The sequence below is a fragment of the Odocoileus virginianus genome, chromosome 1, assembly GCF_023699985.2.
Source record: "Odocoileus virginianus isolate 20LAN1187 ecotype Illinois chromosome 1, Ovbor_1.2, whole genome shotgun sequence".
Taxonomy (NCBI): Eukaryota; Metazoa; Chordata; class Mammalia; order Artiodactyla; family Cervidae; genus Odocoileus; species Odocoileus virginianus.
This window is the reverse complement of record NC_069674.1, coordinates 17,780,688-17,804,900: the sequence shown is the minus strand read 5'-3', so window position 1 is coordinate 17,804,900 and position 24,213 is coordinate 17,780,688. Positions and strand designations below refer to the sequence as shown.

The 24,213-nt window shown below is 41.5% G+C and overlaps 1 protein-coding gene across 1 annotated transcript in view; it reads left to right on the top strand.

The window, feature by feature from the left end:
- The first annotated feature begins 5,490 nt into the window (after positions 1 to 5,490).
- CHRM2 (cholinergic receptor muscarinic 2) overlaps positions 5,491 to 24,213 on the top strand; it is a 161,533-nt gene continuing 142,810 nt past the window's right edge. Inside the window, exon 1 of the mRNA XM_070465278.1 lies at positions 5,491 to 5,577. The gene's annotated coding sequence lies outside the window, so the exon portion shown is untranslated. The remainder of the gene's footprint in view (positions 5,578 to 24,213) is intronic.

Here is a 24,213-nt window from a genome sequence, read left to right as displayed (position 1 = left end):
CCACAATTCGAAAGTATTAGTCCTTTGGTGCTTAGCCTTCTTTATGGTCCAACTCTTACATAGGTACATTACTACTGAAAAAAACATAGCTTTGACAATACAGACCTTTGTCTCTGCTATTTAATATGCTATCTAGGTTTGTCATAGCTTTTCTTCCAAGTAGCAAGCATCTTTTAATTTCATGGCTGCAGTCACTGTCCACAGTGATGTGATTGGTTGATTCTAAACTTTAAGAAATTAAGTTTCCCTACAGACTAAAAAGATTTTGAGAATTCCTAGCCTACTCTTTGGACTTCCCTTGTGGCTCAGCTGGTCAAGAATCTGCCTGCAGTGTGGGAGACCTGGGTTCAATCCCTGGGTTGGAAAGATCCCCTGGAGAAGGGAAAGGCTACCCAGTCCAGTATTCTGCCTTAGAGAATTCCATGGACTGTATAGACCGTGGGGTTGCAAAGAGTCAGACACGACTGAGCGACTTTCACATACACACAGCCTACTCTCTACCATGCAGTCATTGATTCAAATAACTCAGGACTCCCCACACAGAGAAGAGTCTGATAAGACTTTCAATTTGAACGTGCTAGAATCTTATCTCCATCTGAGATTCTGGCATCTCACTCAGGCTATGAAAAGGGGAAATTTAAGCTGTTTGTCACAGTCTCCCATGAAGTTGATGTGGTTGAAATGTTTCAGTTCTCCATCTTAGAGGTTTACCTCCAAAGAGGAAGTGGGCACTACGTCTTGGAAGGAGGAATGCCCAGACACTAATAGCTTCTCTAGGAAACACATGTCCCATGTGGCCTTTTCCTCCTGCATTCTTAATACTGATTTATTGCCATTGCAACTGCTTAACATCTTGCAAGGTAGTGTTTCATTTTGTCCCACTTGTTCATATTCCCTGTTTGAAAATGAGCTCTGTATTTTAAATATTTTAGACTCAGCAGCAGTAAATGTTTTCAGGCTTTGGATAACACCAACACTGCTAGGAAAGGAGTTTAAAACAGCTGTGACGCCAAACTTCAAGAAAAAGAAGAAGAAAAAATAGCAAAGCATTGTTTGTTAAACTGTCACCAAGCATCGTCACTCAGAATCAGTCTCGTTTGTATATGGAAACTCCTATTGCAGGGACTGAAAAAGAAAAGCTTAGGATTTTCTAGGAGAGAAAGAAATAATCTTTTCTAGCTAAAGAATAGGAGCATTTAAAATTACTCTCTGGCAGATTTGTAGGGAAAGTAACTACAAATAACAAATAACTCTAAGAAGAATAGTGTGTCTATTATCGGGCTGTTATTAAGATTTCACAGGAGTGAGGGCAATTGTAGCACCCATTTTAAGTGATGATTGTCATCTAGTGGAGGTTCACTTTTAACCCAGGATTGTTATATTTCAAACTGAGGTCAAGGAAAAGATAGGTTTCTTTGGCAAACATCAGAAAAATCAGCCTGCCTTTCCCAAACCTCCTGCTGATAAATGCTGTACTTTCCTAGTTCAAATCCTGAACAGTTTATGTGAGTGGGAGATGAAGACGTGGCAAGGTCTCCTTGCCCTCCACTCATTTTCCCTATATAGTCAAAGCTCTCACCTTCCTTTTCTTGGTTCTTTGAAAGCAGAGAATCAAGAAAATGTTTTGGCCACTATACCTGGTAGGAAACCACTTGAGCTGAACTCGTCACCCTCTTAATGTACTTATGATGACAGAGTGCTGATTTGTGCATCTAATTACTGAAGCCTAATTATTGCCACATTGAAATCAGCACAGCACAATAAAGTATGCACCACATTTCCAGGCTGAGATTCTTCGTCCCCCTTTTCCTCTGTTGGTGGTAATCTTATTTACAGTCATATTCAGAAAGGAGCCTTGTCAGATATTCTAAGTCCTCTCTTCTGAGCACATGCCTGACAATAAGTTTTTGAGGTCACAGGTAATAAGGTTGTCCTCACAAGTGGAAATTACTAATTTATTAGTGTTCATTGAGGTGGAAAATAGGCATGTAGATAAGGGAAACCCATAGATATGTGTTCTATAGTCTTTAAAAAGCACTTTTGAAAGTGTCCCACACTGTGGGTTACTAATAAATGTAAAAGCTGTATTCCTGGGAGGGGAGAGCACTCTTTTATCTCGGAAAGTGAACTGGCTTATGAAATAAAAATAAAATGCTCTGAGTATACTTAATCTTTTCTTCTATAGAAAGAGAAACTAGAAAGGGGAAAATGGTGTTTCTTCTGGTCCGTGTTTTGATGGATTATGTTTAACATGCTTGTTGCATGAAATTGAGGAGCAGTATGGTTTCCAATGTCAGACTCACTCTTAAATAGTCTGATTTAGTAGGTCAGAGACATGACCCAAGAATCTGTTTTTAAATCCTTACTGACAGTCTTATAACTAATTTGCTGTATGTCAGACCTTCTTTCAAAAACTTCACCTGAATGCACTCATTATTCCATATAAAAACTCATTATTCCTTATAAAAATAGGAATGTTACTATTACTATATCCCTGTTACAGATTAAGAAAATGAGGCACATAACAGTTAAATAATTTTTCAGAAGCACACAATAACTGGCACAGATACAAGTATATGTTTTTTAAAAAGTGTCTTCAGTTATGACCTAGAAGATAAAAAATGGACGTTTTTGTTGATCGTTTGATAAAAATGCTGTTTCCATTTGCAGCTCTTCTCCGAAAGGCCATAACTATCAGAAATTCTATTAAACATGATTGTTCAGTGATTCATGGACTCTGTTTTATTCAAGTCTAAGAAAATATTCATTAGATTTCATTGGCTTTTTGCTTTATTGCTCTGTTTGGAATGTGTAGTCCCAATTGTGGGCTTCCCTGGTAGCTCAACAGTAAAGAATCTGCCTGGAAGATGCGGGTTCAATCCTTTGTTGGTAAGATCCCCTGGAGAAGAAAATAGCAACCTATTCCAGTACTCTTGCCTGTGAAATCTTGTGGACAGAGAAGCCTGGTGGGCTACAGTCCATAGAATCACAAGAGGCATGACTTAGTGACTAAACAGCAAAAAAAACCCATTTGTAAGAAAACATTAATGATTTGAAAGAACAGAATAACAACATATCACTGGGTCTTCTTCTTTTCTTATGCTGGCTAGGAATTATTTCCCCTTTACTTCTCTGCTTTGGGATGTGTAAGTGGTTTTGTTTTGTTTTAAACATCCAAGCCAACTCCCTGGGCTTATAGAGGCTTAATAATCAGAAATAATGAAGAGAGAAAGGAAAATGTGAATTCATTTTCAAAAGATAACCTAAGAGAGAAGAAATGACAAAATCAGGTGTTTAATGTGATGGGTCAAATGCTGGGGGAAGCTGAGGTCAAGACTGGACAGAACTGTCTTGATTTTCTAACAAGCATCTTATACTGTCCCAGTGATGATGGGATGTGAGGGTATGGAGGCTGAACGTAGAGCCACAGATGTAATGCAGTATTTCAGGATGACTTATATCAAACCACATAGTTTGTGCCATGTCCTACTTGGTGATGGCTATGAGTTAACAGAAAGGGCAGACCTTTTCATATACACAATTTTTATTTATTGATGAATTTATATTGCTGTGTATTTATTCATCTTGATTGCCATCTGAATGTCTTTCCCTGCCAATAAGATGCATGCATGCATGCTAAGTCACTTTAGTCCTGTCCGACTCTTTGCGACACCATGGACTGTAACCCACCAGGCTCCTCTGTCCATGGGATTCTCCAGACAAGAATACTGGAGTGGGTTGCCATTTCCTCCTCAGGGGATCTTCCCAACCCAGGAATCAAACCGGCATCTCCTGTGGCTCCTGCATTGCAAGCAAATTCTTTACCACTGAGCCACCAGGGAAGTCAATAAAATGGGGAGCTTATAAAAGACAGGGGCAGAGACTTTTGCTATTCTGCATTCCCTTTGACAACTAGCAAAGGCCTAAGCATCAAGATTTGAGCTGAACTTAATTGGATACATCAATTAAGGTTTCAAGCTGTTTTCATTTGATTGCCAAAGGTAGATGAAAGAAAATGCAGCCTTATAGCATATCATACACTGATGCTATGTTTATATACACATACTTTCATAAAAGCAAGTCTTGTCCTCAGCTATACTTTAGAATCATATTGTTTATATCATTTTGTCTTTATCAATTGGGACTACAGCCTAAAAATAATGAATATTCTTCTTGGAATGGATTTCTCATTAAAATGAAAAAATAAAAAGCTAAGATTGATTTAACAGAGAAAAGTTATATACTGATTTTTTTCATGGAGATCCCAAATTTCATAAAGGACCATAAATACTTTGTAATCTAATGCCTATTAGTCAAAGAAAACATGGGCATTGACCCTAGTGTAAAAGAAGAAAGAAAACAGTTTGCCAGTGTCCCAAAGAAATAAACAACCTGTGAATAGTTCAGCACGATTATATGTTTACAAAGCATAGAGGATTTATTCTAATATTTTCCCACCTGGAAAAACTGGGCTTAAGCGTCTTCGGCAATCAGAAAGCAACAGCGAGTTCTTCCCAATATGTCATGTCACTTTTATAGCAATCATACTTGCAGGAATGGGACTGGGCAATGGTGGTAACAGTAAACGTTCTGATGTAGAAATTGCAGATGGAGAGCTTGGCTCTGGGGATGGACGTGGAAAGGAGCAGAAAGGAGCCTGGAGAAAAGGCTGTCATATTTCCTCCGTAGAACCGCCAAATCAGAGAGCAGAGAAGATTTCATTGGAGGAGAGCCTTCAACGGCAACTAATCCCGTCATATTGAAAGAAAATTGTAAATGTTTTCTCCAGAAATTGTCTGCACATCGCAGCTAATCGAACACACACTGACGAATACATACACACTCTCTTTTCATACCAAAGGTGCCCGGACGCAGAGACCCGCTCCAGCGAGTGCGCGTGACACACTGGGGCACGCACACACACACGAACGCACACGCGCCAGCCTGCGGGTTGGCCAGAGCCTTGAAATTGCAGATTCCACTCGGAGATCGCCAGAGCCACCGAACTAATTAGTAATTAGTTGCCCCTACACTAATAACTACTTCCCCAATCACTTTAGTGAAGAAATGAATCCCGCCCAGCTCGTCAGTCCAGCCAGGTCTCCGTTCGGTCTTGGTCTCCAGACTCATCTTCTTCGCGAAAGCCAGGTTTGAAAGTCCTTTTTGCTTCTTCGCCTTTGGTGTTTGGTGTGGCGGGCGGGGGCAGTGTCACTTTAACTCCAGTCGACACCGCCAAGGGCCTCCAGACTCGTAAAGTGCCTGGGACGCGTGTGGGGTGCGCGACTCTGCTAGCGCGCGCCCGAGCCCCGGCTCTTGCCCGAGCCTTTGGGTCCGTTCTCTCCCCGCCTCCCCCCGCCCCACCCCTCTGAGTGTCGCGGCACCAAGTAATCTTTTCCTTTTCGTTTGCAAGATCAAGGGAGAGAGCAAGCCGGCGCCCGGCCTCGGACTCTGAGCCGCGCGCGGGTAGCTCCGCGGCGGGTCAGCCCCGAACCCGTGAAGGGCTCCACGCTCCTGCCAGCCAGCCCACGCCAGGGATACTGCAGCCCGAGGAGGCCACTGGAGCTAATCCGGCGGCAGGTAAGGAGAGCCAGCCGCTCAGCCCTCCGCTGGCCAGCGCCAGGGACCCTGGCACCTCCCGATTCTCCGGAACGGGCGCGAAGGGGTCTGGGGTGAGGGAATTGGAGAATTCTTCCACAAGTCCAGGTTCTCAAATGGAAACTTTGGTTTCTGGGGCTTGGAGAACTGAGGGCAGCGATGGCGGGTCTGGAAAGCAGGGGCGGAAGAGGCAGAGCGCGGGAAGAGGTGCCATTCCGCGGGCCGCCGAGTCCGGAGGAATGTGGCAAGGCGGCCGGGGGGCCCGAGCCGGCCGGGGCTCGCTCCCTCCTCCAGCCCGCCGCCCCTGCCACTGTCACCAACTGCCCCTCCTTGCAGTGTCCGCAAGACTGGGGAGCCTCGGCCCTCTCCTGCCCCTCACGTTTCTTCCAGCCTGGGGTCTGGCCACGTCTCCCAGGCGTTTGGGGTGGAGGCCCGGTTCCCCGGCCCGGCACGATCCCCGGGTTCAGCCTTCCGAACAGCTCTTTGGGCGCCCGCGCCAGGTTGCCAGAGGAAGGCTTCGCGCTGTGGTCCAAGGAGCGTGGCCAAGGGCGGGGGGTGGGGGATACGAATGGGGACAGGGTCCCAGGACAGAGGAGGAGGAAGCCTTCTGCAACCTCGTCCCTTTTCGGCCCGACCACGAGGTCGGCGGTCCGCCTCGGCTAGAGGACAGGGTCTCAGCCCCAAGCCCGCGGGGTCCCGGACCGTGCCAGGGCTGCGCCGACAGCGACCTCACAACGAGCTCTGAGCCACGCCGGCGGGCTTCGGGGTTGTAGATTGGGAACAACTGCACGCATAATATCCCCTTGCCGTCCGCACCTGCGGACTCGGGCGATCGCAGATAACTTGTAGCTCTCGGAACCTGCGAGGTTCGGCAGGTCCAAGCCGGCGCAGGGGAGGGCGCGCAGCAATTCCACCTGTGCGCGCTGCCCCGCGCCCCTGGGGCGCCCCCGGCGGGGCAGGACGCTGCTTGCCTGGGAGAGCTCTTAAGAGGTCAAGACTTAAGATTCCCCGGAATCACTGACTCAGAAAGCAGCGCACACCCACTGCCTCAGCCTCCTGCCAGCGTCCCCATCTTTCCCTAGCCTCCGGCTCGTCGCCGTCCTCCAGGCTGCTCTGAGCCACAAGATCGTAAAAGGGAGGGTCCACTGGGCTCGCCAGACCCACGCCTAGAGGCCAGGGTTGCCAGTAAGGAAACATCTCCGGGGAGCCACTCAGGACGGAGGGGAGGGAGGAGAGCGGAGACGCGGAGGTAAACGCCTGAGGCAAGCAGAGCTGTCGACCGACATCTCACCGGAGCCGCCCTGCGGTGTCCTTACTTGGTTCACGGCCACGGCCCGTCTGTGGCTGAGGCCCCCCAGGGCTCCAAGTCGGCCCGCCCAGGCGCGGGAGCCAGCAAGTCCTCAAGCTCCGGAATCCCCCGCATTGACTTTCTATTTCCCTTTCATCTTTCCTTTTTCTGGTTTGTGTTGCTTTTCTTGCTCTTTTTTCTTAGCGCTGGGTGGCAGTGGGTTCGTGTAGTTTGCCCATCCCCTAGTACACACAGCAAGCGACACCACACGCGTCTCCCTGCGGCGCCGCACGCAGCCCCCGCCCCCGATTCCACAACCCCGAGCGCCTGCAGCGAGGACCACCTCCTTGACCAGGATCGCCGTCACAGCGCGGTGGCCTTGGCCAGCGGAGGGCTGGACCAAAGCGGAGGGGAGCGGCCCAGATTCCAGAGAGAAACAGTGGGGCAGTGGGAAAGGCCTGGGGAAAACTTGAATTTGGGTTGAGGGTGGGGTGGGGGGAGACTCTGAGGGCAGAGGCCCCCAGCACTGGAGCTCGGCTGCACCTGCTCTGAGGGTACCCTGAGGCTCTGCCCCCCTCGGCGCCTGCCTGGAGCAGAGCCCACCCTTGGGGAGCAACCTCTCTCTGGGGAAGTTCGGATAGCCAGGTCCCGGAGTGGACCGGCAGCTCACTTTGCTCCAGGTCTTTCCCCTTTACCTGCCTTGAGGGGGCTCTGGGACGTGGCACCTCCTACACTACAGCTGTTCACCCAGCCTTGGGCTACAGGGTCCTCCTGCTGTATTTTGCTGGCAATCTGTATGTATGTATGTGCATATATATATATATATATATATATATAATATATATAGAAGGATGTATATAGAGAGTACATTTTCATTGATAAGCAAATAATAAGGATGATGACACAGTTAAGAAACTGCAATTAGGTGTGTGTATGTGGGGTCTTTGGGGTGATAACCACAAGGGCATAATCATAGAATTAAACCAGTGGGTCACACTAAAAACTATATTAGGCTATAATTCAGAAAGTGGACTTTTGAGACTCTTGGCAAATGGATGGAAGAATTTTGTGCCAACAGTGTAGCAACTTTGCAGGATTTGACGGCTAAGGATTCAAGAAGTAATAAGTTATTTTCAGATGAATTTTTATTAGTAGTATTATTAGTAAATGTGTCTAGCTGTGGCAGTACTATAAGCAAGTTCTATTGACTCTACATGCTTTCCTAGGCTAAAAAATTATGCCAATTAAAGCTGAAAAGTAAAACTTGACCCTAAAAAGGCATGGAAATACCAACCAACTCAGCTTACTGTTTTAAAACTCTGTGAATGAGATGGGGCAGGAGTGGGGTAAAGTTTTTGGATCCAAAATTTCAGGGAAGGCTTCCTGAAAGATGCTTGGTCTTCCTATAAAAGAAAAATGTGTTTGCTTATGTAAGGTGTTTGAGGTTGTCTGGGGGGATTGTAGGGAGAAATTAGGTTGATTTGAATATCCCTATCCTAGTTTAAGTTCAGGAGAAGCCACAGAATGTGTTTGTAACTCAGCTGACTTCAGGGCTAAGTGTGGGAGAGTGTGCTTGCATGCTCAGTCCGTCAGTCGTGTCCGACTCTGCGACCACACATTCTGTCGCCTGCCAGGCTCCTCTGTTCATGGGATTTCCTGGCAAGAATACTGGATGGATTGCCATTTCCTGCTCCAGAGGATTTTTCCAACCCAGGGATCGAACGCATGTCTCCCGAGTCTCTTGCACTGGCAGGTGGATTCTTCATCACTGAGCCACCTGGGAAGCCAGGTGCAGGAAAGCCAGCAGTCGAATGTAGGTAAAAGTCTCTTTGGAATGAGCCCCCACAGTCTGTCAGTATGGGGGGGATCTTCACATTTAAAATCCGACATTGCTCCAAACACGATCCTATCCCCTTCTTTGCCCAGATAACCCCTAACATCAGGCACTTGAATGTACATTCAGTGGCAGTGTTACAATTCTAATTTCAGAGTAGCCAGCCCTCTGAGCACAGGAGGAGGGAAGGGAAGTCTCAGGGTTTGGGGGAAACAGCAGACCGCATTCTGCTGGCTCACAGAGAAGGGCGGGCGGGCAGGGAACCCGCTTTACTGGAGAAGGACCGGCAGGAGACACATGTCACTAACCCACAGCAATGGACGAAGGGAAAGCCAGTGCCAGAGAGGAAGAAGAGGAGGCAATTTATTCTAATAAAGGAATTGAAGAGAGAATGGGAGGGAAAAAATGAGGGCAAGAATCTGTGAGCATGCCATTAAGAGCCCCAAAATAATCTCCATCACTGATGTCAGTCCTTGGGGCATGCCTGTGAGAGAATGCCCATGAGTAACTGCCTAAATATGACCACTCAAACCCCACTCTTATTCTTATCTTAATCTTTCTTGTGTTTAGTCAGTAGGATCAAGAAAGACTGACAGAAACATTCTGTCACACAGTTTCCTTGAGGGACCTGGTTTTCTTCTTTTAACTTTGCACTGGAGTTGAGTTGGCGTCTTCCGATGTGGGCCTGTGTTGTGCTCCTCAGTGAACTTCTCTATATCGAAACCGCCAGCATTCTCCTGGTGACTGTCACCACCTGCTTCATCCCCTGTCTCCTGTCCCCATTTTGTCTGCCTTTGGTTCACTCAGCAGACGTGGGGACTGCTTTCCTTAAAAGGTGTCGGAGGAAGGGTACTGACCGCGTCCCCCAAAGCTCAGCAGGGCCACTTGGTTGGTCATGGATGATGGTAGTGTGTGTTTTGTGTGGAACAAAGGAAGCAGGTCATTTTTCCTTGGAAATGCATTTTCATATAGTGTGTTTTAACTCTCTGAAACTGTCCTAAGCACGTCACATGTATTATATCTTCTTTTTCTGTCAGGGGTTTATCCTGTGTTTAAAATAGTGTCTGTCACCTTCTAGGACTTTATTAACTATTTGTTGAATGAGTGAATTAATGAGTCAGTTTCTTCTTGTATCATGGCCACAACCCTATGAAGTAGATGGTATTGTCCCCATTTTACAAATGAGGAAACTGGCTTTCAGAGGGGTCAGGTAATGACCCTAGGTCATATAGCTAGTAAGTCGCGGTCCCTGGATTCAAACAACGGCTGTCTTTGGACTCCTGTTGGACCTCAGGCTTTGTCTTACACTGTGGAAATACAGTGCACATTTTCCCCTATGTCTGGGGAAACCACAACTCTGGTGTTTTGAGTCCAACAGTGTTCTCCCCACTCCTTTAGTTAAACTGTGTATTCTGGTTGTATTCCCTAAAACCTAAGCAACAAAGATTCATTGCCAACTAGATTCTTCTGTTGGCATAACTTGCTTGACCCAGTGATTGCCTCTGGCAGAGGAAAGTAAGGGCACAGAAATTACCTGGTATTTTGGCAGACGCTATTTTCACCTATAGTGACACCAAGATTTTCTTTTGTCTGGTGCAGGAGGATGAAAGAGTTTTTGATACTACCCAGTTTAACTCACCTTAAGTGTTGAAGTGGGTAAAGAGATTTTCCATTATGATGCAATTAACCACGAACTGCCTCAGAGTATACACATTCCAACTTCCCTCTAGTTGTCTCTCCACATGAGTTCCTCTTTCTTTATATTAAGATTGTTGGTGATTGAAGTTCTGAGTTTGAATGGCAGGTTCTGATTTTAGTTAAAACTGATCATCCATCTTTGCTTTGAAAAGCATGGTGTGACTTTGTGAACGTACGGTTAGCAAAGTGTGTGAGGCTTGTTCTGACTGGTTTGCCTCCTTCTACACTTGATATATTCTTGTCTTTATTTCATTTCCCTTTTTCTGCACACATGTTCAAGCTCCTTCTTTTATACTGTGACCTAAATATACAGTCATCTTAACTGGTGCTGTTACCATGGTAATGTTTCATGGTAGATAAGGGTACACACTAAAAAATCAGTCTCTTTCATTAGCAATGGAATTCCTTCTTTGTTTTGGTCCCCCCTCTCCCCAATCCAAGCTTTCACTGAATGGCGCCCTCTGGTGTCCAGTAACAGGAAGCACACTACTGTGGATTGGGCAAGAACATTTTTTTAAATTGAGAGAATTTTAGTTTCAATGTTAATTTGAGGTGGACAGAAGCAAGAAAGACTCTTAATTAGTATGTTTTTAAGTAAATAGATTAGTAGAAAACATTACCTGCACATATTAAGTACTGTTTGCTGCATAGAATTCTAGAAAGTTATGGGAAATGGATATTTATGACCCTTATGTGTTTAGCATTATTGTGAAAATTTTTCTGTGTTATTTACAAAGAGAGTTTTGTTATAGGAGATACTGAAATATCTCTGGATGAGACATCTAAGCTAGTGGATTGTTTTGTATGTTTAAGTCTTTAACATTTCAAAATGGAACTGTTCTGTCTTTATAATAGGAACATTGTTCTTGCTGGATAGGATATATAATAGTGATGATGATGATGATAAATAATAATTTGCATGTATAATTTGTTGTTTTGTTATATGAGAAACTTGAAAGTTTTGCTCTATATTATTGTGTGAATATCAATATGCATATTATTATTACTCACAAATTACATGACAAATTAGAAGTAAGGTTGATATGCTAGAAATATCTTCTTTCTTCCTCACTCCAGTTCTACTGTCACCATCTAACTGAGTCATCAAATCAAACATCTCTTAGATTTGTCTGGACTTCATCCTCTCTTCTCCATCCACACATCTTTTTTAGATCTTTAGTTTAGCATCTCTTACTTGAACTATCACCAGAGCCTTGTGGTTTTATGGTCTCCCACCTTCAGTCTTTCTCTAGTACAATCTATGCCTCACATTGCCAGAATAACCTTTCTAAAATGCAAATCTGAACATATCATTCTCTTGTTAAAAATTCTTCACTGTCTCAACTGTCTAGGATAAAATAAAAATCAAATCCACATGAAATTTTCCATAGATGTTCAAAGCCTTTATTCCAAGCTCTGTTAGCCATTTCTTCATTCCCACTCTACACAAGGAAATAATATATATATAAATAGCTTAGTGTAATGACTGACAGAGAGTAAATGCAAAGTAAATATTGATCAAATTTGTTTTCTCTTTATTCTTCTCTTTTTCCTCCTCCTCTTCATTTAATTTACTATTAGTATAAAACTAATAAGCAGTGATAAATATAATACTTATACTAGTCATTCCCCAAACTAATAATAATAGGTAAGAAAAGCTATGGTGTGGCAGATATTTTGCCAAATATTTAGCATCCTATAATTTCATTTAATTTCTCACAATCAGGTACATTGCTCTATGGGGTTGGCAGAATTGTTTTCTTGGATATTAAAATGAGCTGTTTACAAAATGGTTAGCCTGCGAGAGTTCTAGGCAAGTTGAATGATTTTTACCTGGTGCTGGTAATGGGGCACTAACCGGAATTTGTTAGTGATGCTGCTAATGTCTGTATTGAGAACAGAGGTCATGTTTGCATACATGACAGTGATATACATTTCAAATGTGTTAGAGCTTTACAGATCCTTATTTTTCCCCAATGTTTTGAGTAGATAATAGGTAACTATTAATATGCCTAGTCCCCCATTCCGTTTTATTGTATCAAGGAAATTATAGGCATCTCCATAGGTCAAATAACTAGTTTAAAGTCAAATTTCCAACCCATGGCTTATGTGCAGCAAAAGCAAAACTGGAGATCTATGTTTTTAAGATCGGTGAAAACGAACAGCAAATGTGGTCGCAGAGCTTTAGTTTGAAGTTATCTAGATTTACAGGGTTCAGTAGAGCAGGACTTCTTTTTTCTGAAGTTGAGGCTCCTAGATCCCCTCGAATGTTGATCTTATGGAAGAAATGGATCTACTTTTTCAGCCGTCAACGTTCATCATCAACCAGATTCTGAATTATTTGAATCAAATCACCTCTGTCTGCTAGGAAGTCTTTCAAAGAGGTTCATTCACTGATTGAGTCCTTGAAATACTGTATTCTTGCAGAGATTCTGGGTCAGCAGACTTGGGGCCAGGCCCGAGAATCTGTGTGTTTAGCACCTCATGTGATACTGAGGTGGGTTAACACAGGACTACATTTTAAAATAAGATCAGATTGAAGAACCGGCATCTAAAGGGCAATGGAGAGGAACAAAGATTGGATAATCAACCAAATGCTGCTACCAGTATCTTCGGGAGTCTTCCTTGTGTGAGCCATTGAGACTGAGAGTTTGGTTGTGGTCAGAGACTATTTGATCTTTCAGTTACATGTGATGAGTAACAATTCAGGAGAATATCCAAAGATAAAGATGCTTCTCTTCTATGTCATATGTCTCTGATACTTATTTGTCTAGATGAAGTATAGTACTTATGTATACCTTATGTCCTTAGAATTAAATCAGTCCTGGTTATTGAAGAAATAAGCACTTGATTTCTTTCCATTTTCTCTGTCCAAAATTACTCATTCTCTGCAATACTTCCTTGGGAAGATGTCTTCATGGTTCCAGAGCTCCTCTGTGCACTCCCCTATCTGGAGTTCTGTCTGGATTTCTACCACTAATCTAGCCAGACCAAGCCCCTGGCTCCCTTCCCCTTCCTCTCCCAGCTCTGATGGAGGAGTTCCAGTGGAGGAGAGTGGAGAAATTGTCACAAATGTTAATGGGGGTACATTTCACTGTTACTGTTGCAAAATGTTGGTGCACAGTGATGAACCCCAGTAGCAGACTGATATAAAACCTCCTCCAGGAAAGGAATGTTATGGTGGTTTTTCCTGAAGTTATTGCTCACCCTTGGTCCTGAAGCTGTCTTCCACTTTAATAAAGCAAAGAAGCGCTTTCCCCTACCTCACCAACTATGCCAAGTCAGTAAACAAGATGAAATAATATAGGAAGAAAAGCCTATAATTTCTTGATTATTTAATTAACTACTAAGGAACTCTTTAGGAGTGAGATGGGAAGCTAAAGAATTACCTAAAGGCTAATTTTTCCTACTCTCTATAAAAGCTAAGCATAGAATAATTTGATTGGCAAGGGAAGAACATAAATTTCATACAATTTCATATTATTGAACATGATGAAGATTTTCTAATACTCTGTTCTGCTACTGTATAGCCAGCATAAAAATAGAAAATGATAGGGAAACTCTACTTAATTGTATTTTTTGGAGAGCATCAGGACATTTGGTTTCATTTTAGGGAGAAAATAAAGAGCAGCCCCAAAGGCAAAGTGTTTCCCAAATCTGCCTGCTGTTTTCTTGCTTTATCCTCAAAATTACTTTGCTACCAGATTTTATCAGTGGTGTGGGCCGTTTTGTCTTCACATGTAAGCCTGAATATTATAGACTTTTTTCTCCCTTTGTGTTGTATCCTGGGAGTACTGAAGGCAGGGAGAACAGTGGATGATGTAGGTTTAACTTCTGTTGTCTCTGGCTGATGGGTGTCATTCAAGGGGTCACATTTTTGCATTTACTTTAAAGTGAGCATGACTGGATATTTTTCATGACTGAATGTTTCCATGTTAGGGAAATTTTCAGAATTTTGAATGAGATAATCTTCTGTGATGACAATAAAGACAATAAAAACAGTGAAATCATAGCCACTCTTTCTTAAGTGTCTACCACAGTTTAGACCCTGTGCTATTTTCTTTATGTATACTATTTCTATAGCTTACACCAATCTGATGTGATAGATGGTTGTTTTTCCTTTCTAAGTAAGTGTACAAATTTTTGCGAGTGGACACAAAATAACTTAAGACCTAAGAGTAAGTTCATTGCTTTGGGCATCAGTCTCATATCTAAAGTCAAAGATAAGTATTAATTTTTTTTGTTGTTTATTTTGTTTTACTACCATTCGGAGTTTCTTTTAAAAGAATATCCCATTGTATTATTTGCCATCTAATTCTGATAAAGTCAAGGAAGAAGAGGGAAGAAAAGAAATAGGGGCACATCACACTGAGTTAAGAATATGGAAACATGAAAACAGAGTTTATATTTGAGGAATCAGTCTCAGGTATATTTAGAATCTACCTTGGCCACTCACCTCCTGGTTTAGTCTGATAGTAGGCTTCCTGTTTGAAGATGCTTTACCCTTCTTAGCCCCCTGGGAGCTTTCTCTAGGTACAGAGGGGACAAGAGTCTTAAGATAGCTTCTATGTATGGAATTGCCAAGGCATAAAATATGACTTTGTGAGTATTTATAAAACATATATATGTATATATAGGAACATTTTTGTTGACTATGAAAACACTGTGTTGTTAAAATATTATTTGATCTTCTGTTTCCTATTGTGCTACCTATTCCTTTCCTCTGCAGACAATTGCTATGACTTAACGTTAACCTCCACATTGCATATGTAAAAGGCCTAAGGAGCTAATTATTCTGAGGGATGAAGCATCAGTGGATTAATTCTATTCCTGTTTACATGCCCACTATCAGCTCTTAACTGTTTGTTTGTATGTCCTAAGTCTCCAAGAATCATTAGTGTCTGTTGGTAAATTATAATACCAGCTAATTTTTTTTACAATTAATTGAAATTTCACACTCTTACATTTCAATATCAGTCAATATTTTTACATACTGACACTTTTAATCAAGGAGTATCTTTCACAAGGGAGCAAGAGCAAGGCCCTCATTAATTAAAGTGATAATTATTCTTCTCCCTTGCAGTTAGTTAGTTACATAACACATACTTCAAGAAATTCACATCCTTAGCATTCCTCTTTAAACCTCTCCCATTTAAAAGATTCCCTGGCTTCTATCTCTGTGAGAATTTACTAAAAATTCACATTACTTTTATTTTCAAGAAGTGATATAGAAAGGAGGTCATATTTATTTTCCAGCATTTCCATATTCAAATAAAATAAAATGATATCTTTTCTATCATTTAAGTGTTCAGATTGAATCTCAGGAGTCATTTTCAAGGGAGAAAGATGTTGTCAAATGTCTCCCCTTTGATGTTCACTGGTTTATTTTAGCTTCTTTATGGCAATGCAAGTTCCCGTGATTCATTTCTCTTGAATCATTCTTTGGTTTCTCAATCCTCAGCTACTTAATTGCTCCTGCCTCTCTGCAGCTTTTTCAGTACACAAAGTTTGTTACATTCCCCCCTCTGATTTAGTCCTATTATTTTAGAAGATATTGAATCTAGAGTGTAGGCTCTAATTGGCAGCCTGCTCTCATCTCCTTTATTAGATATTGCTCCAGTTCTTATATTTTGGCACCTTGTGGTGTGAGATGCACTTTTAGAAATATTCGATAGTGACTGTTAACTGATTTCCCTAATACTTAGGAACTGCAGATCATTGAAATCACTGTGACATATACTGGTTAGAGTTTCTAAAGGTCATTTTCTGCATTTGCTTCTTTTAATTAAATTAGAGTGGGTTATTCATCCCAGTCGCTGCAAATATTTGACTACTTTTAAAAATTATTTTTTCTACCAAACTCCATGTGCTCTTATTTTAATTTCCCAATATAATTGAATATGAAATGATATCAAAAGATCAGTTATCTAAAATTCAAAATGATTTTTCATTACTCCGTATAATTACTGAAAGATAACTTCCTTGCTGCTCATCTTTGTGTGTGTGTGTGTGTGTGTGTGTGTGTGTGTGTTTTAAAGAAGTTTTAGGTTCACAGCAAAACTGACTAGAAAGTACAATGAATTCTCATATGCTCCCTGCCCCTATACACGGACGGCTGCTTCCACAGTCCACATCAGCCACTAGAGAGGGGCACTGGTTACAATGGATGAACTTACGGTCCCTAGTTTACAGTGGGGTTCACTCTTGGTGGTGTATTTTCCAAGAGTTTTGACAAATGTAAAGATAATAACATGTATCCACCATTATAGTATCATAAAGGGTAATTTCATTGCCCCACAAAATCCTCTGTGCTTCCCCCTATGTACACCTCTTTCCCTCCTAACCTTGTACAACCACTGATCCTTTTACTGTCTCCAGAGTTTTGCATTTTCCAGAATGTTATATAGTTGGAATCATATAGTATGTAGACTCTTAAGATTGGCTTCTTTAACTTAGTAGCATGCATTTATGTTTCCTTCATGTTTTTTCTTAGCTTGATGGCTTTTTCAATACTTGCCATCTTGTGGTTTTTATTTAACTATTTTTATTTCTCATTATTATATTTTTCACTGTATATATTGCAATCTCACTATATGTATAGATAAACTTATATATCTATATCTGTCTATCTATATATATATAGTAAGGCAGACAAAATATTTCTCCTCTCTGCAGAAAGACTTAGATAGTGTGTTTATCCAGTGTGGGTAACTCTTCAGCTCCTTTGAGTCTATAATTATGAGAAGAGGAAGAATGGACATCGCAAATCTGTTTTTGTTTTTCTTTTTTCTGTTTCTCTTTTCCAAGATCTTCCAAGTCTCGGCAGATCACTTATAATGAAGCTAAGAATAAAACCTGAGCACTTACCCAAGATACTTTTACTGACCTTTAAATGGAGCATAAACTTAACTTGTTTTACCAGTAGCAGATAGAGTATTCTTAATTTATTTGAAAAATAAGACAAATCCTTAGCGGCTTTTCAGTTCAGTTCAGTTCAGTCGCTCAGTCATGTCCGACTCTTTGCGACCCCATGAATCGCAGCACGCCAGGCCTCCCTGTCCATCACCAACTCCCAGAGATTACTCAAACTCATGTTCATCAAGTCAGTGATGCCATCCAGCCATCTCATCCTCTGTCGTCCCCTTCTCCTCCTGCCCCCAATCCATCCCCGCATCAGAGTCTTTTCCAGTGAGTCAACTCTTCCCATGAGGTGGCCAAAGTATTGGAGTTTCAGCTTCAGCATCAGTCCTTCCAATGAACACCCAGGACTGATCTCCTTTAGGATGGACTGGTTGGATCTCCTTGCAGTCCAAGGGACTCTCAAGAGTCTTCTCCAACACTACAGTTGAAAAGCATCAATTTTTTGGCACTCAGCTTTCTTCACAGTCCAGCTCTCCCATCCACACATGACCACTGGAAAAAGGCTTTTAAAATTTGACTTTTAGTATCTCTGCTTGGGCTCAGTCTTTGGCTTAAACATGTACCTTCTATTCAAGTCCTTTACACAATGAATGAAGTTGTTGATATTCTCTGGTCTCATAAAAAGAGACACACTCCATAAAGGGAAGATTTGCATTTTGTGGTTTTTAAAGTTTTTTTCAGCATCTTATGCCTGGTTCTATGCTTGGCACGTAGCAGAAGTCAATAAACATTTTTAATGATGATTTGATGCCTTTAGTCTGCTTGCTATTGTTCGCTCACTAAGTTGTGTCCAACTCTTTGCACCCCCATAGACTGTAGCACACTAGGCTTCCCTGTCCTTCACTATCTCCTGGAGTTTGCCCAACATCATTGAGTCAATGATGCTATCCAACCATCTTTTCCTCTGTTGCCTCTGCTGAACATCCAAAATTTCTTAATACCCTAATCATCTTCTGTTGGTTTCATAACAAGAAGTCACCATTTTCTGAAATAGCTCAAAGAAATTCTCTTTCTAGGTAAAATTTTCCTTTCAAAATAACCCTTTTCTTCTGACAAGTTTTCCCACTTTTGAAACCAACACTTCATCTAAGCTTGAGCAAAATTTTCTATGGGGTACCTTTGTAGGTATATGGTATATGGTATTATAATTACTTTGTTTAAGCTGAATGTAATTAATAACTATCACATGAACTTTTAAAGTAACTCACTTTGATTGTTATTATATGTAGGGTATGTTGAAACAAATTTTAGTTAGCACAGATCACATAGGATTTAAATATACACTTTTTTTTTCATACTAGGATGGACTTTCAATACATCAAAAAGAATGGACTCCCTTTGTTTCATTCTACCTACAATATAATATGGAAAATTATCTAAAAAGGTGGAGAATGATTTACATCATGAAATGGAGTGCCATTCTGCATACATTGCCATACTATGTAGCCTTAGTCTCATGCATAGAATTGGAATAAGAACTTATTTGTTCTTTTATTCATTAATTCATCAAATATTTACTTAGCACGCACTTTATGCAAATCACATTGCTTTGCTATCCCTAGCTACCCCTCCTATCTGACCCTCTCTCGTCCCACAGAAATATTGCTGGGGAAGTGGAGATACTGTACTCACATGCTCAATTTCACCCCTTCTTTACTCAGGCTTAGCATTCTGTCATAATAGCACTCTGCAGCCTTGATAGTTATAGTGGGGCTGTGCTCTTTGGCAGCCAGAAACTTCCACTGGCCTTCACTATTGACTAGAGAGCTTAGAAAGAAAGGGTTTAAAAAAACAAAAAGAAAGGGTTTTTACATTTTCCCCAGACTTGAGGTTCCAGTGCCTCACAAAAGGTACACTCCGCTGTCAGGCAGTATAAAATAGTGGTCAAGAATATGCATTTTGGATACCATCGTACTCTTGCCAGTTTGTCTCTAGTTCCTTCGACTTCACAGAGTCAAGTCTTTAGTGAATTGTTCAAAATTATTTAGTCTTATGCATTTATTTTACAGTTAAGGAAACTGAGCAAGAAATGGAAGTGAGTTGCCCTGTGGGTGACAAGGATTTAAGGTGACAGAGCCAGGATTTGGGGCCTGAACATCTTGATACCCAATTCAATTTCCATATGCATTACCCCATCATTTCTACCCCTATGAAATGCTCTATATGATTATTTTTAATTCCTGAGTTTCTTTCTAAAAAAACCTGAGTTATACAACCCCCTTGCTAGTCTTTTTCACTTCTGTGGGACTTTGGATTCTCTTTTCCATCTCCCCTCTTCTGTTTCCCATCTCCCCTCTTCTGTTTCCCTGATGTTTTCAAAGGGGAGCTTCCCTGGTGGCTCAGATGTAGAGTCTGCCTGCAATGCAGGAGACATGGGTTTAATCCCTGGGTAGGGAAGATCTCCTGGAGAAGGGAAGTGCTATCCACTCCAGCATTCTTGCCTAGAGAATTCCACAGACAGAGGATCCTGGCAGGCTACAGTCCATGGGGTCACGAAGAGTTGGACATAACTTCGTGACTAACACTTTATCATGATTTAGTGGTACCATTTTGTTGGACATGCTGAGGTTTAAGTAAGAGTGAAAATCAAAACTTTAACAACAGGTATGACAGGGGGGTCAACCCGTCATAATACAGATTGATCATATGTCATTCTTCTGGATTCTTGCTGCGGATCAACCCTGATTCAGTGAGATACTACAATCTTGCAAGAATCAACTATTCTGCTTTTCAGAAGCTTTGGAAATCTCATCTATTCATTTTTGCTACTGAAATAGCATATAGCTAGAGTTTTCATTCATCCTTTCAGTTATCTATTTGGATCAGTATTTTTTTAAAATAATGTTTAATGCTCATCAAAAGATTTCAACTCAACCTTTTAACTTGACATAGTAAAAGATAATTGAAAACAAGTTCTGCAATGTTTTTGTTCCCTGGATATATATGACAAATGCTAAAAGCAGATAAAAATATGATGGATGAAGCCTTTTATAAACATTACCAATTGTGGTGGTTTAGTCACTAAGTCGTGTCCAACTCTTGTGACCCCATGGGCTGAAAACTGCCAGGCTCCTCTGTCCGTGGGATTCTCCAGGCAAGAATACTGGAGTGGGTTGCCATTTCCTTCTCCAAAGTGACACCAAAATCTACCTCTTTATTCCGTTTCTCCACTCCATGAGGTCATTAAGAAACTTTGTTGTCATATCTACTGCCAAATTGGCAAAAATTGCCCATCTTTAGCATAAGAAAAGAGACAAATTGGAAAGCTGTAGTTTGATGTCATCTCTCCTAATTCTGTCCATGTACTTTTCTTCCAAATAGCAGATTACTTCATCCTGAAGTCTTGATAACCATAAATGTAATCAACTTGGCCACAAATATTTTCAAAATGAAATGCCCATTTTTTGGTTGTCTTTTTGCTTTGTTTTATATCGAGTAAAATGGAGAGAAGCAGTTGGCGATAAGTTGAAAGTTGGTGTTGTCTGGGACACTGGGTATTTCATGGTCCAGAGAAATTCACAATGAGGTGACAGAATGCTTTCTCAGACCACTGTCACTTACACCGGAACGTGATGTGCTCCTGGGGAATGTTGGGAAGGCACTTGAAAGCTATTTTAAGAGGCGTTTGAAACTGTGAAAGGACAAGAAAGTTATAGGAGAACATGTCAGAGCCTTGTTTGTAAATACTGTATTCTCTTTATGGGTTACTGAATGGCAAAAATCAAAGGAGTGTTTTTGCCAAGAAATAAAGCTGCTTATCTTGCCTCACTAGCAGAGAATTCCACATAAATGATGACCTTAAATTAAATGGAACATCTTAACAAAAGCCTCAGGAAGTCGTTTTGTGTTTTATCAATATGTTTCTCCAATGTGAACTCCCAAGTAGTTGGTACTAGTGAGATTAATCACATCAGAAGACAGAGGAGACTTTGTTTTCAGAGAAATTGTATTTGAGGAGACTGAAAGCTAATTTGCCTCCAATTTTAGAAAATGTTTCATTCGTCTTCATAAAGATTCAAAGAAAAAGATTTAGATAGGAATGACAATCCTTCTTTTGGCAGATTGCACCTCTTTAATGATGGAGGAAAGGGAGAATCAGATTGGATTCCAGTGTTTTCTACCTTTGTCTGTGGAAGTCCTGTGGATTTCAGAGAAGGCCGGAATACAGCTTGTTCAAAAAGATGAACATGACTAGGAATTCCCTTTGACTCCATCCTTCTCAGGAAAAAAAAGCCCAGATCCAAAGATTTTATGCTTAGTCACTCAGTTGTGTCCAGCTCTTTGTGACCCCATGGAACTTATCCCGCCAGGTTTCTCTGTCCATGGGGATTCTCCAGGCAAGAATACTAGAGTGGGTTGTCATGCCCTTCACCAGAGGATCTTCCCAAACCAGGGACTGAACCCAGGTCTTCCACATTGCAGGTGGATTCTTTACGGTCTGAGCCACCAGGAAGCCTCTGTGTGTGTGTGTGTGTGTGTGTGTGTGCGTGTGTGTCTGTGTGTGTGTATTTACGTATGTATGTATTCATATAAAGAGAACATTGTTCCTATTTAAAACTGAGAAGAAAAAAATCCCGTTACTCACGTCAGTATCACTTTGATTCTGTATTTAGAGCTTACTGTTCTACCTTCCTTCCACACTATCAGTTATTGTATGGGAAGTACATGTAAGTGCTCTGTGAGGGACAGGTACTGATGCAGTGGTGAGCACTGTGTACTTAGTCATGTCCAGCGCTTTGCAACTAGTGGACAGTAGCTCACCAGGCTCCTCTCAAAAATACTGTAGTGGGTTGCCATTTCCTCCTCCACGGGATCTTCCCAATGCAGTGATCGAACTCATGTCTCTTGCATTGCCTGGATTGGCAGGCAGATTCTTTTACCGCTGCGCCACCTGGGAAGCCGCTGATAGAGTGGTAATACTTGTTTATTCATTTATTCTTCAACATTACTGTGAAATTAGGTACAACCAGGTACTCTGCTGGCCATCTAGGATACAAAGATGAATAACCATAATCCCAGCCCTGACAAATTTTCCTTGGAGATGTGGTGAAGAACACATGATATATGAATGCTACAATAGGGGTGTTAAGACTCCTGCAATAATAGAGGAGAAGGGTGGGACTAACTCAACTAAAGCTTGGGCTAATAGGGCATTTTAAAAGTAAGAGGTTTTTTCTGGATTGATGAGGCTTGTCTTTGTCAGCTCGGACTCCTGGAACACATATATGTCATAGACTAGATGGCTTCAACAACAAACATTATTAAAATTGAGCACTTATTGTATATAAAGTATATTGAATGTATACATTTATATGAAATGATTCTAAACATGTATATGTAAGGTATGAAGAGAATAACTATACTTTAGCTTATCAAGCAATGACTATCACAATAGAATAAAGAAAAAGTATCAAAACATGTGAGGTACATATTGGGAGGTCAGAAAAAAATAGTGTGGATTTGAGCAAATGATCCCTTTTATTTGCGTTTTGCTTTAGAGTTCCCAAAGCTCGTCATTGCATTGTTTTAGAGCAGGGGTTTGGCGCCAAGTATAGCCTCTATCTGTTTCTGCATGGCCTCTAGCCAAGAATGATTTTTGAATTGTTAAAGCGTTGTTTAAAGAAGCAGAAACATGAGCAACAGAAACCAAATGTGGCTTTCCATGTCTGTAATACTTAGTGTCTGGCACTTTACAAAAAGTCCCTTCTTTTAGAAGAAGCTTCACAGACACTTGTATTGCTTCTCAAAGTGTAACTACTATGCTTCCACCTAGTTGGAACTAAGGCAAAATGGCTGAAGCATAAGAGCCTAACATCATGTAGTTTGCGTTAAAGGAACTTGATTTGTTCCAGTGGTTCTAACTGATAAATTCTGCATTCCATCGTCCCATGTACATACACCTAGTGGATCAGATCTCTCCGCTTGTCTTTCAGAACTCATTCCATCTCTTCATCTTTGTGCTTGACTCCTACTCTCTTGAAGTCATATTTGTGGGTTATTTAATGATCATCTAAAATGAACAATACTATGTTTAAAAAAACACTTTTCAATTTACAATGAAATAAATCCATCACCTCATTCATTTTCCCAAAAACACTAAAAGGGGGATAATTACAAATTGAGAAACTTCAAAATTAGCCATCTCAGATGACTTGTCCAGGGTGATACAGCTTAGATGAGAGTTCAGAAAGCCCAGCTGTTTTCTGGTTGTGTTTTCCATCCTCACAGAAAACCCTCTACATCATTGCCTGAAGTGCACTTGAGTGTACAAAAGTCAACTGGGAACTGGTTGTGGTAAATCCTTTAGATGGATTATGTGATAAATCCTATAGAAATATAAATTAAGAATGATGGTCCATCCTTTTCTCTTGAATTACCTCACCCTCAAAAAACAGAGAATTTGTTACGGAATTCAGAACTCCTCTAACCCTGCCTCACAGGAAGAATTCTGTCTCCCTCCTGAGGAAACCAAGTGTCCACTCAGGGAAGATGAGGAAGAAGTCTCTGATGCTTGGTCTCTGTGAAGCTCCTCTTTGTGAGATACTTTGGAATATACCTTTTAGATTTTACCCGGAAACATCTCACTATGACTGTCTCTATGATACATTATAAGAAATAGATGTAGAGAAAAGTTCTGTGTCCTGAGAGGCACTTGGATGGCCTTTCTTGATTCACAGAGACAACCTTAGCTGGAGAGTCTATGGAAAGGCAATTTGAGGTAAAGATACCTATACGATTTTTTAATCCCCTGGGGGGAACATAAGGTTTCCCCTGGGAGTCCTAAGGAGCACTCTCCAGGGCTCGTGGATATACTAGTTACCTCAGGGACAGATTAAGAAGATGAACAGTTCTAGCTCTCTTTTTCTTCCTTGGGCTT